General features: G+C 33.1%; 3 pseudogenes; all 3 read left to right on the forward strand.

Annotated features, from left to right (window-relative positions):
* Nucleotides 1-1,806: 1,806 nt before the first annotated feature.
* On the forward strand, nucleotides 1,807-7,001 carry LOC128159080 (interferon-induced protein 44-like; annotated as a pseudogene).
* A 1,842-nt stretch (nucleotides 7,002-8,843) lies between these two features.
* LOC128159124 (interferon-induced protein 44-like) lies at nucleotides 8,844-9,605 on the forward strand (annotated as a pseudogene).
* A 4,595-nt stretch (nucleotides 9,606-14,200) lies between these two features.
* On the forward strand, nucleotides 14,201-17,512 carry LOC128159083 (interferon-induced protein 44-like; annotated as a pseudogene).
* Nucleotides 17,513-19,487: the final 1,975 nt, after the last annotated feature.

Here is a 19,487-nt window from a genome sequence, read left to right on the forward strand (position 1 = left end):
CGGACCCAGAGCTGGCACGTAAATACCTGGAAGAGAAGGCCGCGATGTCTACGCAACAGAGGAACGCAGGAGACGCTCCGCGAGAAGTCGCCTCGCCATCCGCGCCGACCCTCTATCCACGGGTGCCGATGATGAATGAATAATTAAGCTACAGCCGCGAGGAAGTTGTGTATTCCTTATGAAAGGATTGTGAAATTTAGCGAAAATTAAAAAAATGTGAAATGTGTTAAAGTAGAAATGTGCGTTATCTTGTGCTAATGTAAATCTTGTATTTGTTGATTCACTCTGGAGAAATTCAGGAAGAAACCGATGGACTCCGAACTTATGACGCGAACCTCGCCCCTAGGAAGGAAGAGATATTTTTGTGAACTTATAAGCATGCACTGACTTTGTATATATATGTGACATCAAGCTTAACCATACTTAGTATTACTTTGATGATGAATTACGATTATATTCAACTATGGTTATTTCATCTTGGTCATTATTATCATACTTTATTCATTATTGTTTTCATGATTGTAATGCGATATAATCAAGCTATATGATTTTATGAACATGTATACATCCTGGGTATAGATTTGTTTTTATAGATGAATGGTGTTCCAAGCCGGAGGTGGAAACATGTCACTTGTTACTATCTCTTAACATAGATGTTCTGACTGGTATGTCACTAGGAAGTTCGTCTGATCAAGGGTAGATCAAGGGATATTTCTTTTGTTTGGGGGACGTATGTAAACAGATAGCCATGCTATGACCTTGAATTGCTAGTATTACATAATGGTCACTATGATATTTATGTGTACCTAGATGCTGCGCACTGAATGGTGTTAATAATAATTGACAGAATGAACTCTGTGACTCTTGTAGCAATGCGTAGTATTCCTAAATGATGTTATGAAACCAGGTCATAATACGGGCAGAATAATATCCAAATTGAGAGTTTAACAACATGTGACCTATTTGGCGATTCTGTGTCTGCAACGAATGCTCTAGTATTCTATATTGAGTCATGTATTGTGTATTCTATATATTAACCTTTGTAACCTTTTATGCCGTGTATGAATGAACGTATTGTGAGTAAGTGATGCCTCATACTAGGTAGGGGGGCTCCGAGACCCAGGACTCGGAGACCCACATCCTGCATCCAGACTCTTTGATTGGCAGTTTTGACGGTTTTGTTACTTTATTTAGAAATAAAATATTAATCTTAATTTTGAACACTAAATGTTCACTCATGATCGTCGTATATGGGCCGAACTAGTCAAAACTGTCCATCATAAGTAAAACCTTATATATACCCATATGAAATGAGATTGTGCAGACTCCTGATTTGGGCTGCTATTAGCTGATGTTATTGTAATTATACGATCACGCTTAATAAAACCGCTTGAGAAAGAAATACTGGACTTGTCATCCATAAGCTTGAGCTGACCCTCAATAGGATCCTGTAAGACAGAAGGCTTACACTGATTTTTCGTTAACCTAAAACCTGCTTTCTGACCAGATGTATTGATTACCTTTCAGTAATTTTCCGAAAAGTTTTTGTTTTTCGTCATCTATTTATTTCAGTTAAAAAAAGCTATGCCGGAAAAATAAGATTCATATTCAATGTTTATATATTGTATAATCCAGGCACGTATCAAATATTAAAACAATTATTGTTATTAAACATTTCCATTAGATCTGTTTCAAACTTTACCTGTATTCCTTTCAGCATGTTTTGTAAATAAACCTAGCGCTACTATTTTGTGACTGCTATTTGCTGTCGTAGTTCTTGACGGTTAAAAACGAAAGTATTAAATGTCAAATTATAAGATGTCGTTGTAGTTAAATGGTAAGTATTCGATGTACTAAATTGGTATGCACATGTAACTTCGAATACTGGTGTTTCATTACTTTTCTAATCAGGAAAAAGTGTTGTTTGATGAGGTTCTTGTGTATGGAAAGCTAATGCAAAGGCATGGAAAGATCACTGACAAGTCGAGACAAGAACCAGATTTCACGATGGATTGGCAGGGATAGTCACTTTGAGCTTCTATACAAAATTAGCCGGGATGGAGGATCAACAGAGGTGTTCCATGAGTTGTGTGATAACAAAGGACCCACTGTGACCATTTTCTACAACACAGACAACAACGTGTACGGGGGGTACCTGTCAGACAGCTGGGGGGGGTACCGGAAGCTGGTGTACAGATCAGCGAGCATTCTTGTTCAAGCTATATTCTGCTGGTAACTGGAAACCAGTAAAGTTCCCATACGTAACAAAAGAAACCCATTATAAAAATAAAACATACGGACCATCGTTTTATTCGTTATTTTCAATTAATTTAAATATAACCACGACTGGTAAACCGCCGTCAAACTATTACAGTCTTAACTCTTCAAATTTGTTTGACGGTCAAAGATTTGACATGAAAGGAGAAACTGCCCAATCTGTGGCAAACGGTCACAACAACGTCACAGATCTGGAGGTCTACCAGGTGAAGGGTAAGACATTCTTCCTACAAGTAGTCATTGTTATGCTTGAAAATGATCTTCATAACTTTGGTCTTTATTTTAATTATCATAAGACTTTTTTTTTAAAATAACGATATTTTTTTAATTTACTGAACAACCACACTTTAAATTAAAAAAGTAAATGATGTGTCCATTTGTTCGTATTTCCCTTTTGCTTTCGTTGTCATTCGACAAGTACTGAGAAACACATGTAACAAAATGCTAATATAACCTTTCTAGAAGCTTCTTTAGACGATGAACTGCACTCTTTTTGGAGGGATTCAGCAGAATGGAGTCCACAGGTTGGTGTCATTTTAAAAAAACACTGAAAATGATCTAGATATTTGATATTTTTATACCAAAATAGTAAGTATATATGCTATGCCAAAATAAAAAACCATATTTTGACTGTTTGATTTCAATCAAAAAGTTCAATTGCACAACAAAAATACAACAGCTTCCCAGAAAAAGAAGAAAAAAAAGCTATGTAATAAAACAACTCACTTAGAGCAACCATTTTCATCTTAAATGCAATTGTTATCATAAAACATAAAGATCAAACAATCATTAAATATTTATTCCCTTGATGAGATATCGGCGCTACTGATTAGTCTAAAAATTTCTTTGATACCTACATTAATAACATTTTGGCCGGATCTACTTTTCTCATCTGTTATTATTTAACACTATTTATAGAACGGGAATTTCCAAAATAATCATTGTGAACAAAGTGTAAAGTTGTGTCTGTTTAATTTTCACTAAACCAAAATACAAATTAATAAACTATAAAAAATTAAAAGTTTAACCTTCAAATATAAAAAATACACATTATTTAATTCACTAAATAAAAAACTAAGCGTCTTCTCACGATTTCGTCTGCTTGAGATCAATCAACATATACTGGCTGTTCCTTTTCCAGGAATAATTATAACGAACATATAGGCCTATGAACTTACACGGTAACACTGCTGTTCAAATTTGGTAACGATGAGTTTTAAATTTACACACGTACATGATCGGTTATCAGAATAAGCACCGTAAAGCAAAGCTACTGTATGAGTAGTGCATCAACTCCTTCGGCGCATTCCAATTGCGGCAGATATCCATTTAAGTACATCACTGGCTATCTAGTTACCACAACGTTTACAAAAGTCGCTTATACATGCTATTCTTTGTCGACATATCAACTATTTTCGTCCACGATCGCCTCTCCTTGCATGGTTATGCCCAGTTGCATATTCCAGCGATCTCACATGAAAATTGAATGAATAATATCACAAACTATTGCATGTATTTTCCTTTCGTTTCGAATTCAGCCCGTTCAGATTTTAACTCACTGTTCGTGTTTTATTCAATAAATTCCGCTCAATAGCTCTGCATCAGCTGAAGGCGCATCCGTTTTGAATATTGTCGCTCTTGTTGTTTTGTATTCATCCGGGCCCCTTCATTTAAATTATTTATATTTTTGATCAATGATACTTTACATTTTATGAGTTGAAAATGTTTTATTAAATGATAAGAAATGAAGATTCTCATTGGACCGGAAAACTTTTTCATCAAGTTTTCAGGTCAATTTTTTCTTTGATACGTCGATCAATAGGAAAATTATTATCTTCATTTCTTAAACCATTAAATTATTGAGTTAGTCGTGTGTCTCTCATAACCTCAAAAAGGACGACTTGTATTGACAAATTTTCTTTATGTCCAGACAACTGCAATCTTGGCTCATAATTACGAAACGCAAAGGCAATATAAACAAATGATAATAAACAATTTTACAGTCTAACTAGACGATTGTTGAGGCCAATTGTTAAGAATATTTCAACGTACAATAAACAACCTTTTCAAATATGGTTGGTGTTTTTTTTCCTTTATTAGACAGCATCTTATATTTTAATTTCATTTTCAATCACTCAGACTTTACAAGAATTAAAAGAATTTGTCGCAAACTACAAACCTTTTGAAGAGATAAAAATCCCAGAGGTCAACATTCTACTCACTGGTCCGGTTGGTGCAGAAAAATCTAGCTTTTTCAATACCATTAACACAATTTTTAAGGGCGAAATGTCATCCCGTGCATGCACTGGAAGCGCAGAAATCAGTCTTACACAAAAGGTTCGTTTTCTGTTCTCTCTGTCTGCCTGTCTCTGTCTGTTGGTCTCTCTCTCTCTCTCTCTCTGTATATATATATATATATATATATATATATATATATATATATATATATATATATATATATATATATATATATATATATATATATATATATATATATATATATATATGATACAATAAATTCTATTAATATACAGTTCAAACAGGTTTTTATTTTAATTCTAAATTATGACAAATAGTTTTGCAAATTCCGGGTTCGGGACCCCTCAACAAAGTAACACCTTTGTTTCCGGATCTGCGATACCCGGGGCGTGGAGGAAGGAGTCTCCATTAATGGTGAAGACATAGGTTTTCTCCTTGATGGAAACCTCCCAAACAATTACACTGTAAGAACGGATGTGGATTTATTTTATAAAAAAGAAACCTCCCTGTGTGGAAAAAAATTTTACTGAGGAACTCAGATCTTCTAACCAATAGTTCTTGTTTTCTTTAATCCGATATTTTTTCATAATTCACAAAACTTTGCTTTATTACCATTTAAAACTAACTTATATTTTTCAAGTATAGAGTAAGGCTTCAGAAATGAAATATACTTTTAGTTTCAACTCGATTCGGAGGCGTCAACAAAAATAATTGGCTTTGTGGAAGAACCGACAGTTAAAGAGAAAATGCACGTGGTAGTGTTTGTACTTGATGGAATAACCTTGGACGTCCTGTCAGAGGGGGTCGTCTCAAAACTCAAAGAGATCAAAAGAAAAGTGGTAGACAGAAGTAAGTACAATGTAACTTGTGTTGGACAAGATTGTTATTGAATCTTTAGAGATAAAAGGTATCGATGTAGGGATGAGTAACACGTGTCTGAAGGGGTCGTTGCCAACTTCATGGAGATGTAATGTCTTATGGTTGATAGCAGTAACAAATGTTCATTTTAATCAAAATAGTTAGTATCAAACTACAAATTTAAAATCATATCTAGTAATACTTATATTATTTTCAAATAAAGATTTTTTTTTTATTATTAGGAAACGCATGAAGTACTTCAAAAGTAAATGAAGCGTGATCAAAAAGTAAGTAAAGGGGTTAAATAATTCGATACAAATCACCATATAAATATGATTGATTCGATTGGATTAAGCAATTGTTCAAACAATTTACAATCCAAATAAAAAGAATAGCTATAAGTATTGTTTTAACGCTTTCTAAAACTCGCTATGTTGAAAACTTGACCCAAAGTTTGTCAGTTTTATGGGCTGCAATAAAGAACAATTTGTGACAAATCTGACAGATTATTTATTTGTATTAGTTTAGCACCTTGATTATTCAATGGGAAAAGAAATGGAGATTGTCATATGTATATAAGTGAACGACTTACATATGTGTAGATTTGCGCATGTGCGCGTGAAAAGTAATCGAGGGGGAAATAAATGACATCAAGTTTTTTTTTTTTTAATGAGAAAATGAAAATACTACTACAATGTTATATCTCAAAATATATCAATTTATTATATCATTTTTTTCAGTAGGAAAGAATGAATATTAACAATATCAATAAACACGTATGGACCACCATTGTCACACTTGATAAGAGAAAAAATAAAATAAATATCAATATTATTCCTCTTGGGAGCTCTTCAGTCCAAAACATTGTTCATTTCCCGATCTGCCTTTTTCTTCCTTTTGTTACCGAATGTGTTATTCCATTATCAAATGCCGATCACGCTCTCGAGTCGACTACTTGTTTACCGAAGAAGATTGTGACACGACGTGATGAAGGGTATATAACTTTGTTTAAGCAATAATGTGCTTCCTTCTTATGATGAATATTTCAATTAAATCCATGCCTGTTAATGCATATATGGATAAAACATTCGAATCTTATATATTATAATTATTTCCAGGTATACCACATTTAGTTTTCCTTACCAAGATAGACAAACTTTGTAAATTGGTGGAGAAAGACGTCAGCAAAACATTCATGAGTGGAGTTGTAGAAGACGCAGTCAACAATGCCGCTGAGATCATTGCTCTCCCAAGATCCCAAGTACTTCCGGTTAAAAATTATGAGAAAGAAACTACTCTCAATACGGATATAAACATTCTTGCTTTGACGGCTCTCCGCAAGTCGTTGGTGTTTGCAGATGATTTTCTGGAGAACCAGTATGACTGGCAACAGGATAATATGCAGATATTAAACAAAAGAGACTGAGCCTTACAAAACATTGGTCTGATCCTAAATGAATGGGATTGCGTAGTTTAAAATAGCATTGTACATTAAGTCTCATTTCAATTCACAAATCAATGTCGCCAGTTTACTTAAGATTGTTTATATATGTAATATTAACACTTGTTTAGAAATAAATTACTAGTATTTTAAAAGTTTATGGAAATTTAGACTAATAAATAACAGTAATCAGTATTTTCATCAACAAGTCTACCATGTCCAGTGACCTGTTTTCAAAAAATAATACTGAATGAACATCAACAAAATGTAAAATAAATCCATAACTACATAATAATTTAGGACTTTTATATTAATTATTTTTATTTGGTCAAATCAATTATTTATGACATCAAGAATCACAGTAACATAACTCAAGTACCATAGTATCTAAATGCCTTAGCGTAAATAATCCAAATAAACTTTTTTCTTTTAAATTATGGTTGAAACCGGCTACCATAACAATGTTGAATTAAACAGATCATTTTGGATCAATATACGAAAGCAGTAATATTTTTGGTAAGTAGTTAGTGTAAATATTTTAGGGTAACTAAGGGTGTTGTAATGTTTCATGTTTTCTAATTTAAGTAAATTATTGATTGGCTCTCAATCAATTACCTATTTAATAACTATTTGTACTGTTACGGCAAGTTGATTCTCTTTAAAACAGCAATTAACAGTTCCAGGATGTGAATGCATTTATATGCATTTATGGAGATTAGGTGTTACATATTTAACAGGCACACGGTCAGGAAAACCGTTTGATTTGAATAAATTCAATATTTTCCTACATTTCTATATACAACTTAGATATCAATTACAATGATATACATGTAGTCTTCAATTACCACGACATTCAATCTTTCATTATAAATTATTTAAAAAAAAAAACAAACAATCTCTATAATAATTCCCATTATTTCAGATAGTGAAAAGGTTGTCTAAAAAATCACGCATACCTTTTACAAATTTTAACAATATGAACGTGTTACTCGTGCACAAACAAAAGAATCGGATATCAATGGGTCAGTTGAGACAGAAATACAAATTAAGTCGAGACGGAGAGTCAACAAAAATATTTCTTTAGTTGGGTTACAACAAGGGACCCACGGTTACTACCTTCTACAACACTGACAACAACGTGTACGGGGATACCTGTCACAAATCTGGGAAGCAGTGGGAACTGGATAACGGACAAATCGGATGAAATGCGGTGACAGTGGTACAAAAAATAGGGCATTTTTTCTTAAATTGTAAACTGCTAGTCAAGGAAACCAATGAAGCTTCGATTCCCTACATAGATGGAGAAACACATTCTTAAATTATCTATTAAGGGCCTTGTTTTTTTCCTTGCAATTGGGCTCATTTTACAGGTCCTTTAAAATGATTGAAAATTTTCGATCGAACTTTTACAAATTCAATACAAATGAGCTCCTTGACGAACAAAAATTGGACATGAGAGGGTAGACCGCCCAATCCGTAGAAAACGGCCACAACAACGTTACTGATCTGGAGGTCTACCGAGTAAAAGGTTAGAGCTCATTCATTTATATCATATTAATATTTTCTCGCTTTAAAAAAAATGCTATATAACGATATTACATTGCTGACCAGAATAAGAAAGTTAATGTTTCGTTGTAATTTTACTTTTTAAGACGGCTGGGTGGTCAGCAAGATACCTTAAAATTTCAGAAATTATCTTTAAATCTATAAGCTGTATATCATAAGCTAAATGAAAAAAAAATTAAAAATTCAATTATTTTAGCCTTAAGGATATCGTATACCTGAGGTAAGTAAATGGGACTGTTATTAAGTTGAATGTCATGGTTATAATTTTATTACAGTATTAGATATATTCATCATTCAAAGAAATAAGTCTTAAATAATAAAAGACTATAAACAATAGAACTTTCGAGCAATAAAAGACTATAAACAATAGAACTTTCGAGCAAATCCCAGACAACATTTTTGCTGTAAAACATAAAAGCAAATTTCAGAAGTCATTGTCAAAATGATTGCACGATATGTGAAGGTCCTTCTTCTATTCTTAAATGTTACCCATTCCCTATGCTTTTAAAAATATGACAATTAACTAAAATTTGTCTTATTCATCATTTTAAAAAGTTAGATAACTCAATCTCTTCAGTTTGACCTCGCGTCCGGGGCTTCAATAAAAAGCCCTGGCTTTGTCAATGTACCAACTATGAGGGATAAAATACACGTGGTCGTTTTAATTCTTGACGGGAGTAACCTGAACTTTCTGTCAAACGACGTTAAAAAATTTCAAGAAATCAAAAGTCTTGCTATTGATAGAGGTTTGAACTTTGAAAAGCAATATCTAAATTATTGCAATGAATTATTCTCGTTTCTTAGGTGAATAAATATAGACGTGCAATAGTATATTCATCAACGAAGTGTTAGATTTTAATATAGTAGCTAATACTCTGAAACAATAAACTCTTATAGGTGTTTATCCCTTAGTTTTTCTTACGAAGGTCGACGAAATTTGTGAATTGTCAGAGATGACGTCAGCAAAGTGTACAATAGTAAAACTGTAGAAGATGCTGTCAACAAGGCCGCGGATCTCTTCACTATCCCAAGATTCCAAGTACTTCCGGTCAGAAATTATGAGAAGGAATCTGAACTCCTGGCCAGTATCAACATTTTAGCTGTAATGGCGTTGCGGAAGTCGTTGATGTCTGCAGACGACTTTCTTGAGAACCAGTATGAGCTGAAACAAGAAAACATGGAGACGTTAAATAAACAGGACTGAGGCCCCCAAACGTTTTAGGGTTCTCTGAGGAAACGATTAGAGCTTGTTTTGTGACGTTTTAGGGTTTACTTCGTGTAACTTAAATATGAAGTAAAATAAAAGAAAATTAATGCTACAAAAATGATCTTTTAAAATTATTTAATAATTTGTTGGGGGGGGGGGGGAATAAACGCAACAAATTTACATTTGATGTAATTTGCAAAGGCCTACTGGTAAACATGTTCATTAATTCAGGCAAATGTATTTATGACAGGAAAACTAAAAACCAACGTGTATAAATATGTTCTGCTACATGTTACATGTAAAGGACATAAGCCTCAAATTATTTATTCTGTTCTAGAATGACATATTAAGACTTTTAATTGTCTCTAAGCATTTAGTCAACTGTGTAAAAAAGGACAATATAAGGTAAACCTGTTAACAAAGATGATCATGGTATTTAGCAACCTCTAATGATACACAGTCCACTGACCACTGATAGAGGACGGTGTATCATTAGAGTTGCTACAATGGTCCTTACAACAAAACTAGTGTTGTGTGGAGTTTACTGTATTGTTGAATGAATGTTCATTTCTCTCAAACCATATCAATGGTACATGATGTACAAAAAAAATAATTACAAATGTACAAATGCAGGGTCAAGTTAGACAAAGTACAGTGTTAAATAAATCGAGCTAATATTTTCTTAACAAATATGGACAATTTTTTTAATATATCAATGTCATAAGTATTCATAAAATTCCCAAATTTATAAGTATTTACATTTGTTGAATATTTTTCTTCAGTTTGTTGTGGAATAAAGAAAATGCTTGGCATTTCATAACATAGTGGTATTCGTCACCCAAAGTGTTTTTATTACATAATGAACAAATTCTATGACATCTTTCTATGTTATTCCATCTTTCAGTTTTAATATGTTAAATTTTGTAAATATGAATCTTTAATCATTTGGAAGTTTCATAAGATAAATTTACAGTCCAAAGCTTTTCTTAAAGATTGTTCCCTCGATGATTAATTATGAGCCAGGCTAAGGATGGTATCGAATTCAAATAACTACTGAGGAAAGTGAAAATGTCTTTTGGCTGTTCGAGACAGTATTGTTAGATCACTACCTGTGTGATATATGGATTTTATTTTCACAAATATTTTTACCTACCTGTAGTCGTCTTATAAGCTTTTAGGATTGCCTGGCACAAAAAAAACAAACTTTTACAATCTACTGTGGTTTCATTAATATTCCAAGGTATCAATTTTCGTGGAAAAAGTGAAAATCACAGTTTCAAGGATACGTAAATTCATGGCCAATGGCCCTTTTAATACAAAATATTAATAGAAATTACGTTTCAATCAACATTTAATTTCATGGATCAACTTAACAACGAAATCCACGAAAATTGGTATTCAACGAATATTGATGAAACCACAGTATTTGTTACAATGGTCAGTTTACCGTCTTTACCGTGTATTAAGTTGAAAGTTAGCTTAAAGGATTTATAAGTAACAGAAGGGGTTAACTCTACGTGAACTATCACACAACAAAATGTATTGAATTTCCTTTGTGGTTGATATGTTACACCGTACTTAAAAATCAACAAATAAAACGAAAGTCGCAGAATTGCACGGTTTGTATAGTTTTATTGTTACTTTGAATAATGTAGTTTCTTAACGTTAGACTTTGTACCCTAAGGAGCTCACATAGTAAATGTGAACTAACAAATGTACGGTTTTGGCAAACAACAGTTGCAGACTAACTTATTTCGATATATTTACATTATCCAGTGTATTTGCCTGTGATAACACTACGTATCGATTTTGTACTATATAACTCATCATACAAATGCCGACAAATTGAACCGCCAGCGGGGTTTGTTTATTTATATTTAAATAATTAATCGTACGATGGCCTAATATCATATAAATATAAGTAATAAGGAACCATTCTTTGAATATTATGAGGTGATAATTTCGGTCGGGGCGTGATCAAATCAAATTCGGGCTTTATTGGATTTGATCACGCCCCGACCAAAATTATCACCTCATAATACTCAAAGAATGATTCCTTATTCCTTATATAAGCAAGATTATTCGTGTTCTTCTTTCTATTCCCCTTGCAAGTTACCCGTAAGCACATATCACTAAACCTGTATTTTGATATCATAAATGATTAAGGTGCATGTCTAGATCTGCATGAATAATCAAAATAACGTCATCAATTTTTAGTATTTTGAATATTATTTTATTAAGTACATGTCTTGCATCTTAGATATTATTAATACATCCAAAGTCAGTTAAAGTGCCCCAAAAATTTCCGAAAAACGGCTCAGTACAGATATCGCAGGAAATGTATAAATGTGGATAGAGCAACATCTGAATGACCAGAAAACACATATACGAGCTATGGGAAATAAGATGTTATATTTTTCAGACATATTTAACAAATCCAGTGTAATTTTAGAAGTGAATTACGTACCTTCATGGAATACTATACAAAATGTAAAATAATTTTTTTATTGTAGCATTCAAAAAATAGTGTTTCAAGTAATAATATTTGATGCAGATAGAGTAACTATCCAATTAAAAACCATAGTTCAATGGAAAATTGACTATCAATTCTAAAATAGTCCATTTATCACATATTATCTGTATGGTAAAAAGAAAAAAAATGTCGTGTTATAAAAAACCTATTTTATTTATTCTTTTTTTAGACTTGCATTCTAAATTCAATAAAGAATTATGCATCTGCTTTCATTTGTATACCTTTTAATAAGAGGTTCTTAAGTTTTTGTTATGTTGAAACTCAGAGGTTTTGAGACATAGTGAAATGGTCTTCTTTGTAACGTGATTCACGTTAATGCCTTAAATTGCAAATCTATATGTTTTATTTATGATTAAACAGCGGTTATTTCACAAATGAAAGCATGGGAAATAAAAAAAGATATGTGGCAAATGATAACATATATCTCTCAAGTGTTATGATTGTTTCAAATCAGATTATGTCACATTTTACATATTTTGTTAAATCTTATGGGAATTCAAAAGCTGTATGTTCTTAAATAACATAATAACTACTTACTATAGATAATAAAAGCAATATTTTCTTGTGTCCATATAAATTTGATGGGAATGGGCAATACATTATATTTCAAAATAAACCTGTAGAATAAAACAAGCAAGGTATCGTAGTTCACAAACGAGGTTGTAAGAGTCAATATGGAAATAAACATAATATTAAGATTAAGTAAAAGTTATCTTATTGAAGGGATTTTAACAGTTTATCACACAAACTTTGAACTTTTCTTCTTCTTCTTCTTTCTTCTTCTATATTTCAGAAAATTTAAACATATTTCTAGTCTTTTCCTGCTTTACTGGCTCGTTTAAAGAGAAAAGAATATCAATATTTCTCTGTACTAGGAATCCAAGTCTTGTCTGACTGTTCGGGCCATCTAAAGGACTTTTTCCCACCTATCATAAATTGATATAATATCCCTGGTCTTATCCGATAATTTGTTCAACATACAGTGTACTATAAACCTTTGTACATGGTGGCAATATGCGCGCATATACTTGATACTTGCGTTCACCTAATCACCAACAATATACATGTTCCAGTGCTTGCTTTCTGTAAAACTGTTGGTAGGGGTGTCACTCTCACTGCCTTGACAAGGATCCGAGCTCATACAACAAGTTACCCACTTCTTGCAAGCCTTATGGTACCAAATTGACGGTTTTGAAACATGCGTCCCAGAGACATGATCTGAACGACTATTACAAATCACCCCCCCCCCCCCCCGCGTGAAAAACAGCATAATAACCTCTTCTTTGCGATAGTTTTCTCTAACCTTTGATCTTTTTGGTTCTCATCAGTATTTCTTTTAAAGCTTTGCATATTCCATTCTAGTCATTATATGAAATTAAAACAGTAGTTATGTATGTTCGTGAATTACGTTAAACTGCTGTAAATTACGTTACACTCAAATACAGACTTATTCCTGATTTAAACACCCAGCGAATCAATATTTATATTTCATATTTATGATAAATTATTTTTTGGACCTAAATATGACCACTCTCGTTTGTGACATCCGGTTTTGATCAAATTTGGCTTCTAAATGTTTCATTTTAATACAGTAAATGGGATTAATACATCATTATATCTTAATTCATAAGTCAGTCATAGCTAGATATATTAAATTTAATCCCCTCAACAACTTAAAATAGAGAATTTTGTTTTCAAAAATCGCTTGTGACAACAAAAATTGTTTTGGGGCACTTTAACTGACTTTGGATGAATAACGTACTTGTAGGCTGGCTTAACATATTCCTCACTCTTTTATCCTACTGATAATACTTTAAAAATCAATTTAAACATTTTATGTCGCATCAATGCACGTCAATTGGGTTTTGTTGCAAGATATGCATGTAAACATAAGGCATATTAAGATTCACTATTACCATACCTTTACATAAATATTACAAAAGAATGTGAGTTTTTATCTTTAAACTTGAATTCGGACTCAAGTATCCTTTAAATTATACCATTGGTAATGTCAGTCACACAGGGAATTAAATCCGAATTAATTACTTCTAACAAATTATAGTCCCCACCACTTAGCAATGAATGAAATGATCACATTGCAAAAAAAACCCACATGTATCTCTAATATAACTTAGCGGTTAACAAGTATACTCATAGAATAAATACTAGAAAATGATGCATTCAACTCGTTTCATAAAATATAGAAAACTACAAATTACTTTTCAAATCGTTACAAGACTACATACTATTCATTTCTTCAGTTTCTTTGTATGCACATTTGTTTGAAGGGAATAGAAAGCATGGCGGAGCTACTTACACGTAATGACAAGAAGCAGATATCACAATGGATTGGCAGGGACAGTCAGTTTAAGCTCATATACAAAATTAGCCGTGATGGGATGTCTTACCAGAGGTTCCACGAGTTATGTGACAACAAAGGACCCACGGTGACAATCTTCTACAACACGGATAACAACGTGTACGGAGGGTACCTGTCTGACAGTTGGGGGAGTACTGGGAGCTAACTGCGTTTCTATTCAAACTACATTCTGCTGGCAACTGGAAACCAGTGATGTTTCCTTATACAAGTGGAGAAACTCATTTTAAAGCAGACGCTTATGGACCATGGTTTCAGTCGTTGCCTTCATTTTGTTCGGGTTTTTGTAAAAATAAATCAGCACACGGCAGTTACGTGTTATATACTTCTTCCTTTTTTGAGGGAGAAAGTTTTGACATGAACGGAGAGACTGTCGATTCTGTGGCAAACGGTCACAACAACGTCACTGATCTAGAGGTCTACCTGGTCAGAGGTAATTATTATTACTAAATAGTCAAAAGTCAGTATATATTAATGTCAGTATATTCATGGACGTCATCGTCAAGAAAACGTTAGAAAATGTTTAACAGGTTTGTAAATGAAGATAATTTGTCAATTCACATGCATTCATTAATTCATATTGCAATGACTTCAATACTTGAGGTAGCATGTAAATATACTTTTCATTTGCTAAAGTAGTTGTTGGGTTCTGCTATCAGTATCTCAGAACTAAAATATATGTGTACATTTACTGACGAAATGAAATGTGTGTACAATATACATGAGAGCTTGTTATAAATTGCCACTGTTGTTGATAGATTGCCAGATGATGAACTCGAATCTCCATGGAGGGACTCACAAGACTGGTGTTCACAGGTATGTCATTGAAAAAACACACCTAATATGCACTAGTAACACTTCATTAACTTTTACTCGAACATTTCAAATAAAACTTACAACAACCACTCATTTCCACTAAATAAGATCATTGTCTGTGTTATTTTGCCGTTTAAACTTCAGATTAATTGTTGCAGTATTGTTCTGTAATTAATAATCTTATACTACATATTTTCACAACATATAACAAGATATAGTACTATTATATTGCAATCTCGATGGCGCTTTGCATATCAAAAATAAAGAAATATCAGTAGGTTATGATCTGATTATTTTAATTATCCGATGAAATACTACTTACATGTATTTTATTTCTTGTGTACACGTACAATTTTTTAGACTTTTCAAGAATTAAAAGAATTTGTTGCAAATTATGAGCCCCTCGAGGAGATGAAGATCCCTGAGGTCAACATCCTACTGATAGGACAGGTCGGCGCCGGGAAATCTAGCTTCCTAAACACCATCAACTCAATCTTCAAGGGCGGGATATCCTCCCGCGCATGCACCGGTAGCGCCGAAAACAGCCTCACTAAAAGTGTGAGTCGAAGACTCTGATACAATTTAAAATAAACTTTAAATCAAAGATTCAATGCTTAAAGATATTTTGAATGTTCAAATCTTCAAATCAACTCTTTATCAGTTTGTAAAATTCCGCGTCCGTGACCCTTCGACCAAGAAATACCTCTGTTTTCGGATTTGTGACACACGGGGCGTGGAGGAAGGGCTGTCCATCAAAAATGAAGATCTGGGCTTTATTCTGGACGGAAATCTCCCAAATCATTACACGGTATTGTTGTGTACTTTCTCAGCTGATAAATAATCAATGTGTCTTTATATGGATAGCTTTTTAAGATGATACATGTAATAGCACAAGGGAAGGTTGATAAAGAAAGCCCAAATGGTACAGTCAAGCCACAATCATTCACAATTTTGACATCAGGTACATGTAGCTTGACAGTGAAAAATGGGCACTGAAAATTTTTCAAACAAAACGAATCACTTTTTGCATAGATACGGAGGTTTGACAAATTCTATAAGATGATTTTAATCTTTCATATCTCTAATGTTGCTGTACATGTTAAAAACAAAACATAATGTATCTTTTAAGTAATACAGCCCCACAATACAAGTAACAGGGGTGAGTCAATCTGCTTTTAGTTTAACTCTGTAGAGAAAGCATCAACAAAAACCCCGGGCTTCGTCAAAGAGCCCACGGTAAAGGACAGGATGCACGTGGTGGTGTTTGTACTTGACGGAAGTACACTGGACGTCCTTTCTGAGGGGGTCGTCTCAAAACTCAAGGATATCAAAAATCTGGTGGTGAATAGGGGTAAGTAACTTCTCTCTGTGGGGTCGTTACAAAACTCATGGAGATGAAAAGTTTCGCGGTAGATAGGGGTAAGTAATTTCTGTCTGAGGGGGTTATTATAAAACACAAAAATATCAAAAGTCTCGTGGCAGGTATAGAAAGTAACCTCTCTCTGAGGGGGTCGTAAACCTCAGTGAGATCAAAAGTCTTAACAAAAAGAGATTGTTAAAAGACTAAAACGAAAAAAAAAATGCTTTGTGTTAAAAGGCGGTGATTTTCTGCAGAGACGCACTTGTATGTCTCTGGTTTCTTCTTATAGAGGGTTTTTTTCTTTTATAACTAAAAGAAATTTAAGTCTCCTGGTGGAGAGGTGTGGTTGTGTAAGTGGAATTTACTACAGTCTCCTGGTGATTTGAGGTGAGTAACGTCTGTTGGAGATTTAGAAGGGGCTCAGTATTAAAAATGTTTATGACACAGGAGCTAGAAACTTCAAAGATTAAGGTTTGTACATTGAAGTGTAAAATGGCGCCTCTTTTCTAGGCATACCCCAGCTGGCTTTTCTGACAAAGATGGACAAGATTTGTGAAAGAGTAAACAAAGACGTCAGCAAAATGTTCACGAGCAGTGTCGTAGAAGATGTCGTCAATAAAGCCGCTGACATCATCGCTATCCCAAGATCCCATGTACTTCCGGTCAAAAATTATGAGAAGGAAACTCAACTCAAGACGGACATAAACATCCTTGCCCTTACAGCTCTACGACAGGCGCTCATGTTTGCAGACGACTTTCTGGAAAACGAGTATGAACTCGAACAAGAAAACTCGCACACGTTAAACACACGGGACTGAGGATGGTTCTGGTGCTACCTGGTTCAGTGGAATCGTTTATAACTAAATGAATTTTCTTAAGAGTCATTCCCGCCTGTTCTCATTTTGGAGAGCAAACAATATAGTGTTTATCTGAGCATTTTATTTTCAGAGAATTTTTGATTTATTGTGATTATAAATAAAAGGAGAATTTAAAAAAAAACACTATTGGTGTTATCCACATCTTAATTACCAATATGGCAATAAGACAATTTTGATTGTTTGCAAATAAAGGTATTATGACTTCTAACACGGTGACCTAAATTAACTAAAGTAACTTTTGTAGAAAGCGACATTTTGGAACGAAGCGATAACCTAATATAGACGGGTCCTCACTGTCACACCTGTACAAGGATACATCATTACAATCAATTAATATCATTCAAACACCATGTTATACATTGTAAAGTTTAAATATCGGTTGACAGCAATAAAATTGTGAATAAAAGATTTAACTGTAATTCATTTCGGATTTAGAAACATTGCTTTTATGCTATAGCTGTTCAATGAATGTAAACAGTGTTAACCAAGGTTAAAACACTGCAGTGATGTCATTCCTTTGTTCCTGCAGTCTAACATTTTCCTGTGACATTCCAATATAAGTAAGCTTCTTAAAATCAGAACGTTACCAATAGTTACAGTACTTATATCCTTCAAAATCGGACTGTCTCAGGTAAATCAACAATGAAATTCAATGGGAAAGTTTTAAGTACGATATATATGCCTCAAACAGTTCTGTATGAAAAAATATTGGACAGTACTCGACCTTAAAGAGCCTCGAAACATTTATGTTTGGTCTTAACTGTATTGCTTTACAACTTAATTACAATAAGTAAAAGATTGGCAAAAATATATTTATAAGGGACTGTATGCAATAAATAAAATTATTCTGTTTGCACATAAAATATTTGTAAATAGCTTTCTGCCTTTAAGAAAAATAAGGAAAATGCATTTCTTTTTACATGTATTGGTAAAATTAAATTTTAAAGGGAATGTTTAAGAAAAAACATTATGCAATATCTTAAATTTGTACTTAAACGTTGAATTTCTTAAATCTTACTCATCATATAGACTGCAATGCTAACTGTAAGGATGGTAGATTTCGTACTATTTAATTTATTTTTAATATCAAATAAAAGGTAACACTTTATTCACTTTATTATTTGATAAACCCTTTAAAATCATATTGAATCTGATGAACAAACATACAATCTACAGTATTTAGATAAAAAAAAAAATGATAGTTATTGCTAGACTATTTCAAAAACGTTAGTGTTGGGGCTGATCCACAACTAAGATTATTTACGGTCTAGCGCTATTTTGATAGCGATTGTACATATGAATGTGCATATACGAGGCTTGTTCCCAATTTTGTATGTGACCAAATTCCAATAATTAAACATTCAAATTACAATAAAGTATACTACAGTATATAACTGTATGTGACCAACCAAGTCTAAAAATGGTATACCACAGCGTAGCAGCGATTCCTGCTTTCCAAATGTGCATGGAAATGCATCTTAGAATACGTAGTGTAACTAATGGTTCAAATGGTTTATCATTTAATAATTATAAAGTTTCTCTTTGTTCATAAATTAATGTTCAAAGTCTTATCTTTATCTACGGTTAATGGATAAGCCATGTATCCAATTTCATATCTGTCGTCAGCAATTGTTTCCGTTCATTTATATTATTCGGAGTTTCTTTTTCTTTTTCTTATCACTTAATGTCTAAATACTCAATCGAACATTTATGATGTTGCTGGACTACTTATTCACGTATTGCATTTCATTAATACGCTTGTTGCTCTCACCATTAAGCCATCTGAGTAAAATAAAATTGATGTAATTAGAAGGTTTTATAAAACTGCCGAAAAGCGACAGCCCAGACTTTATTATTAACCCGAAATGTTTAAGTCGTGTCTTAAAAATTATTTTTCTTATCAGTAGGGGTTTCT

This window comes from Crassostrea angulata, chromosome 8, assembly GCF_025612915.1.
Source record: "Crassostrea angulata isolate pt1a10 chromosome 8, ASM2561291v2, whole genome shotgun sequence".
In the NCBI taxonomy this organism is placed as follows: domain Eukaryota; kingdom Metazoa; phylum Mollusca; class Bivalvia; order Ostreida; family Ostreidae; genus Magallana; species Magallana angulata.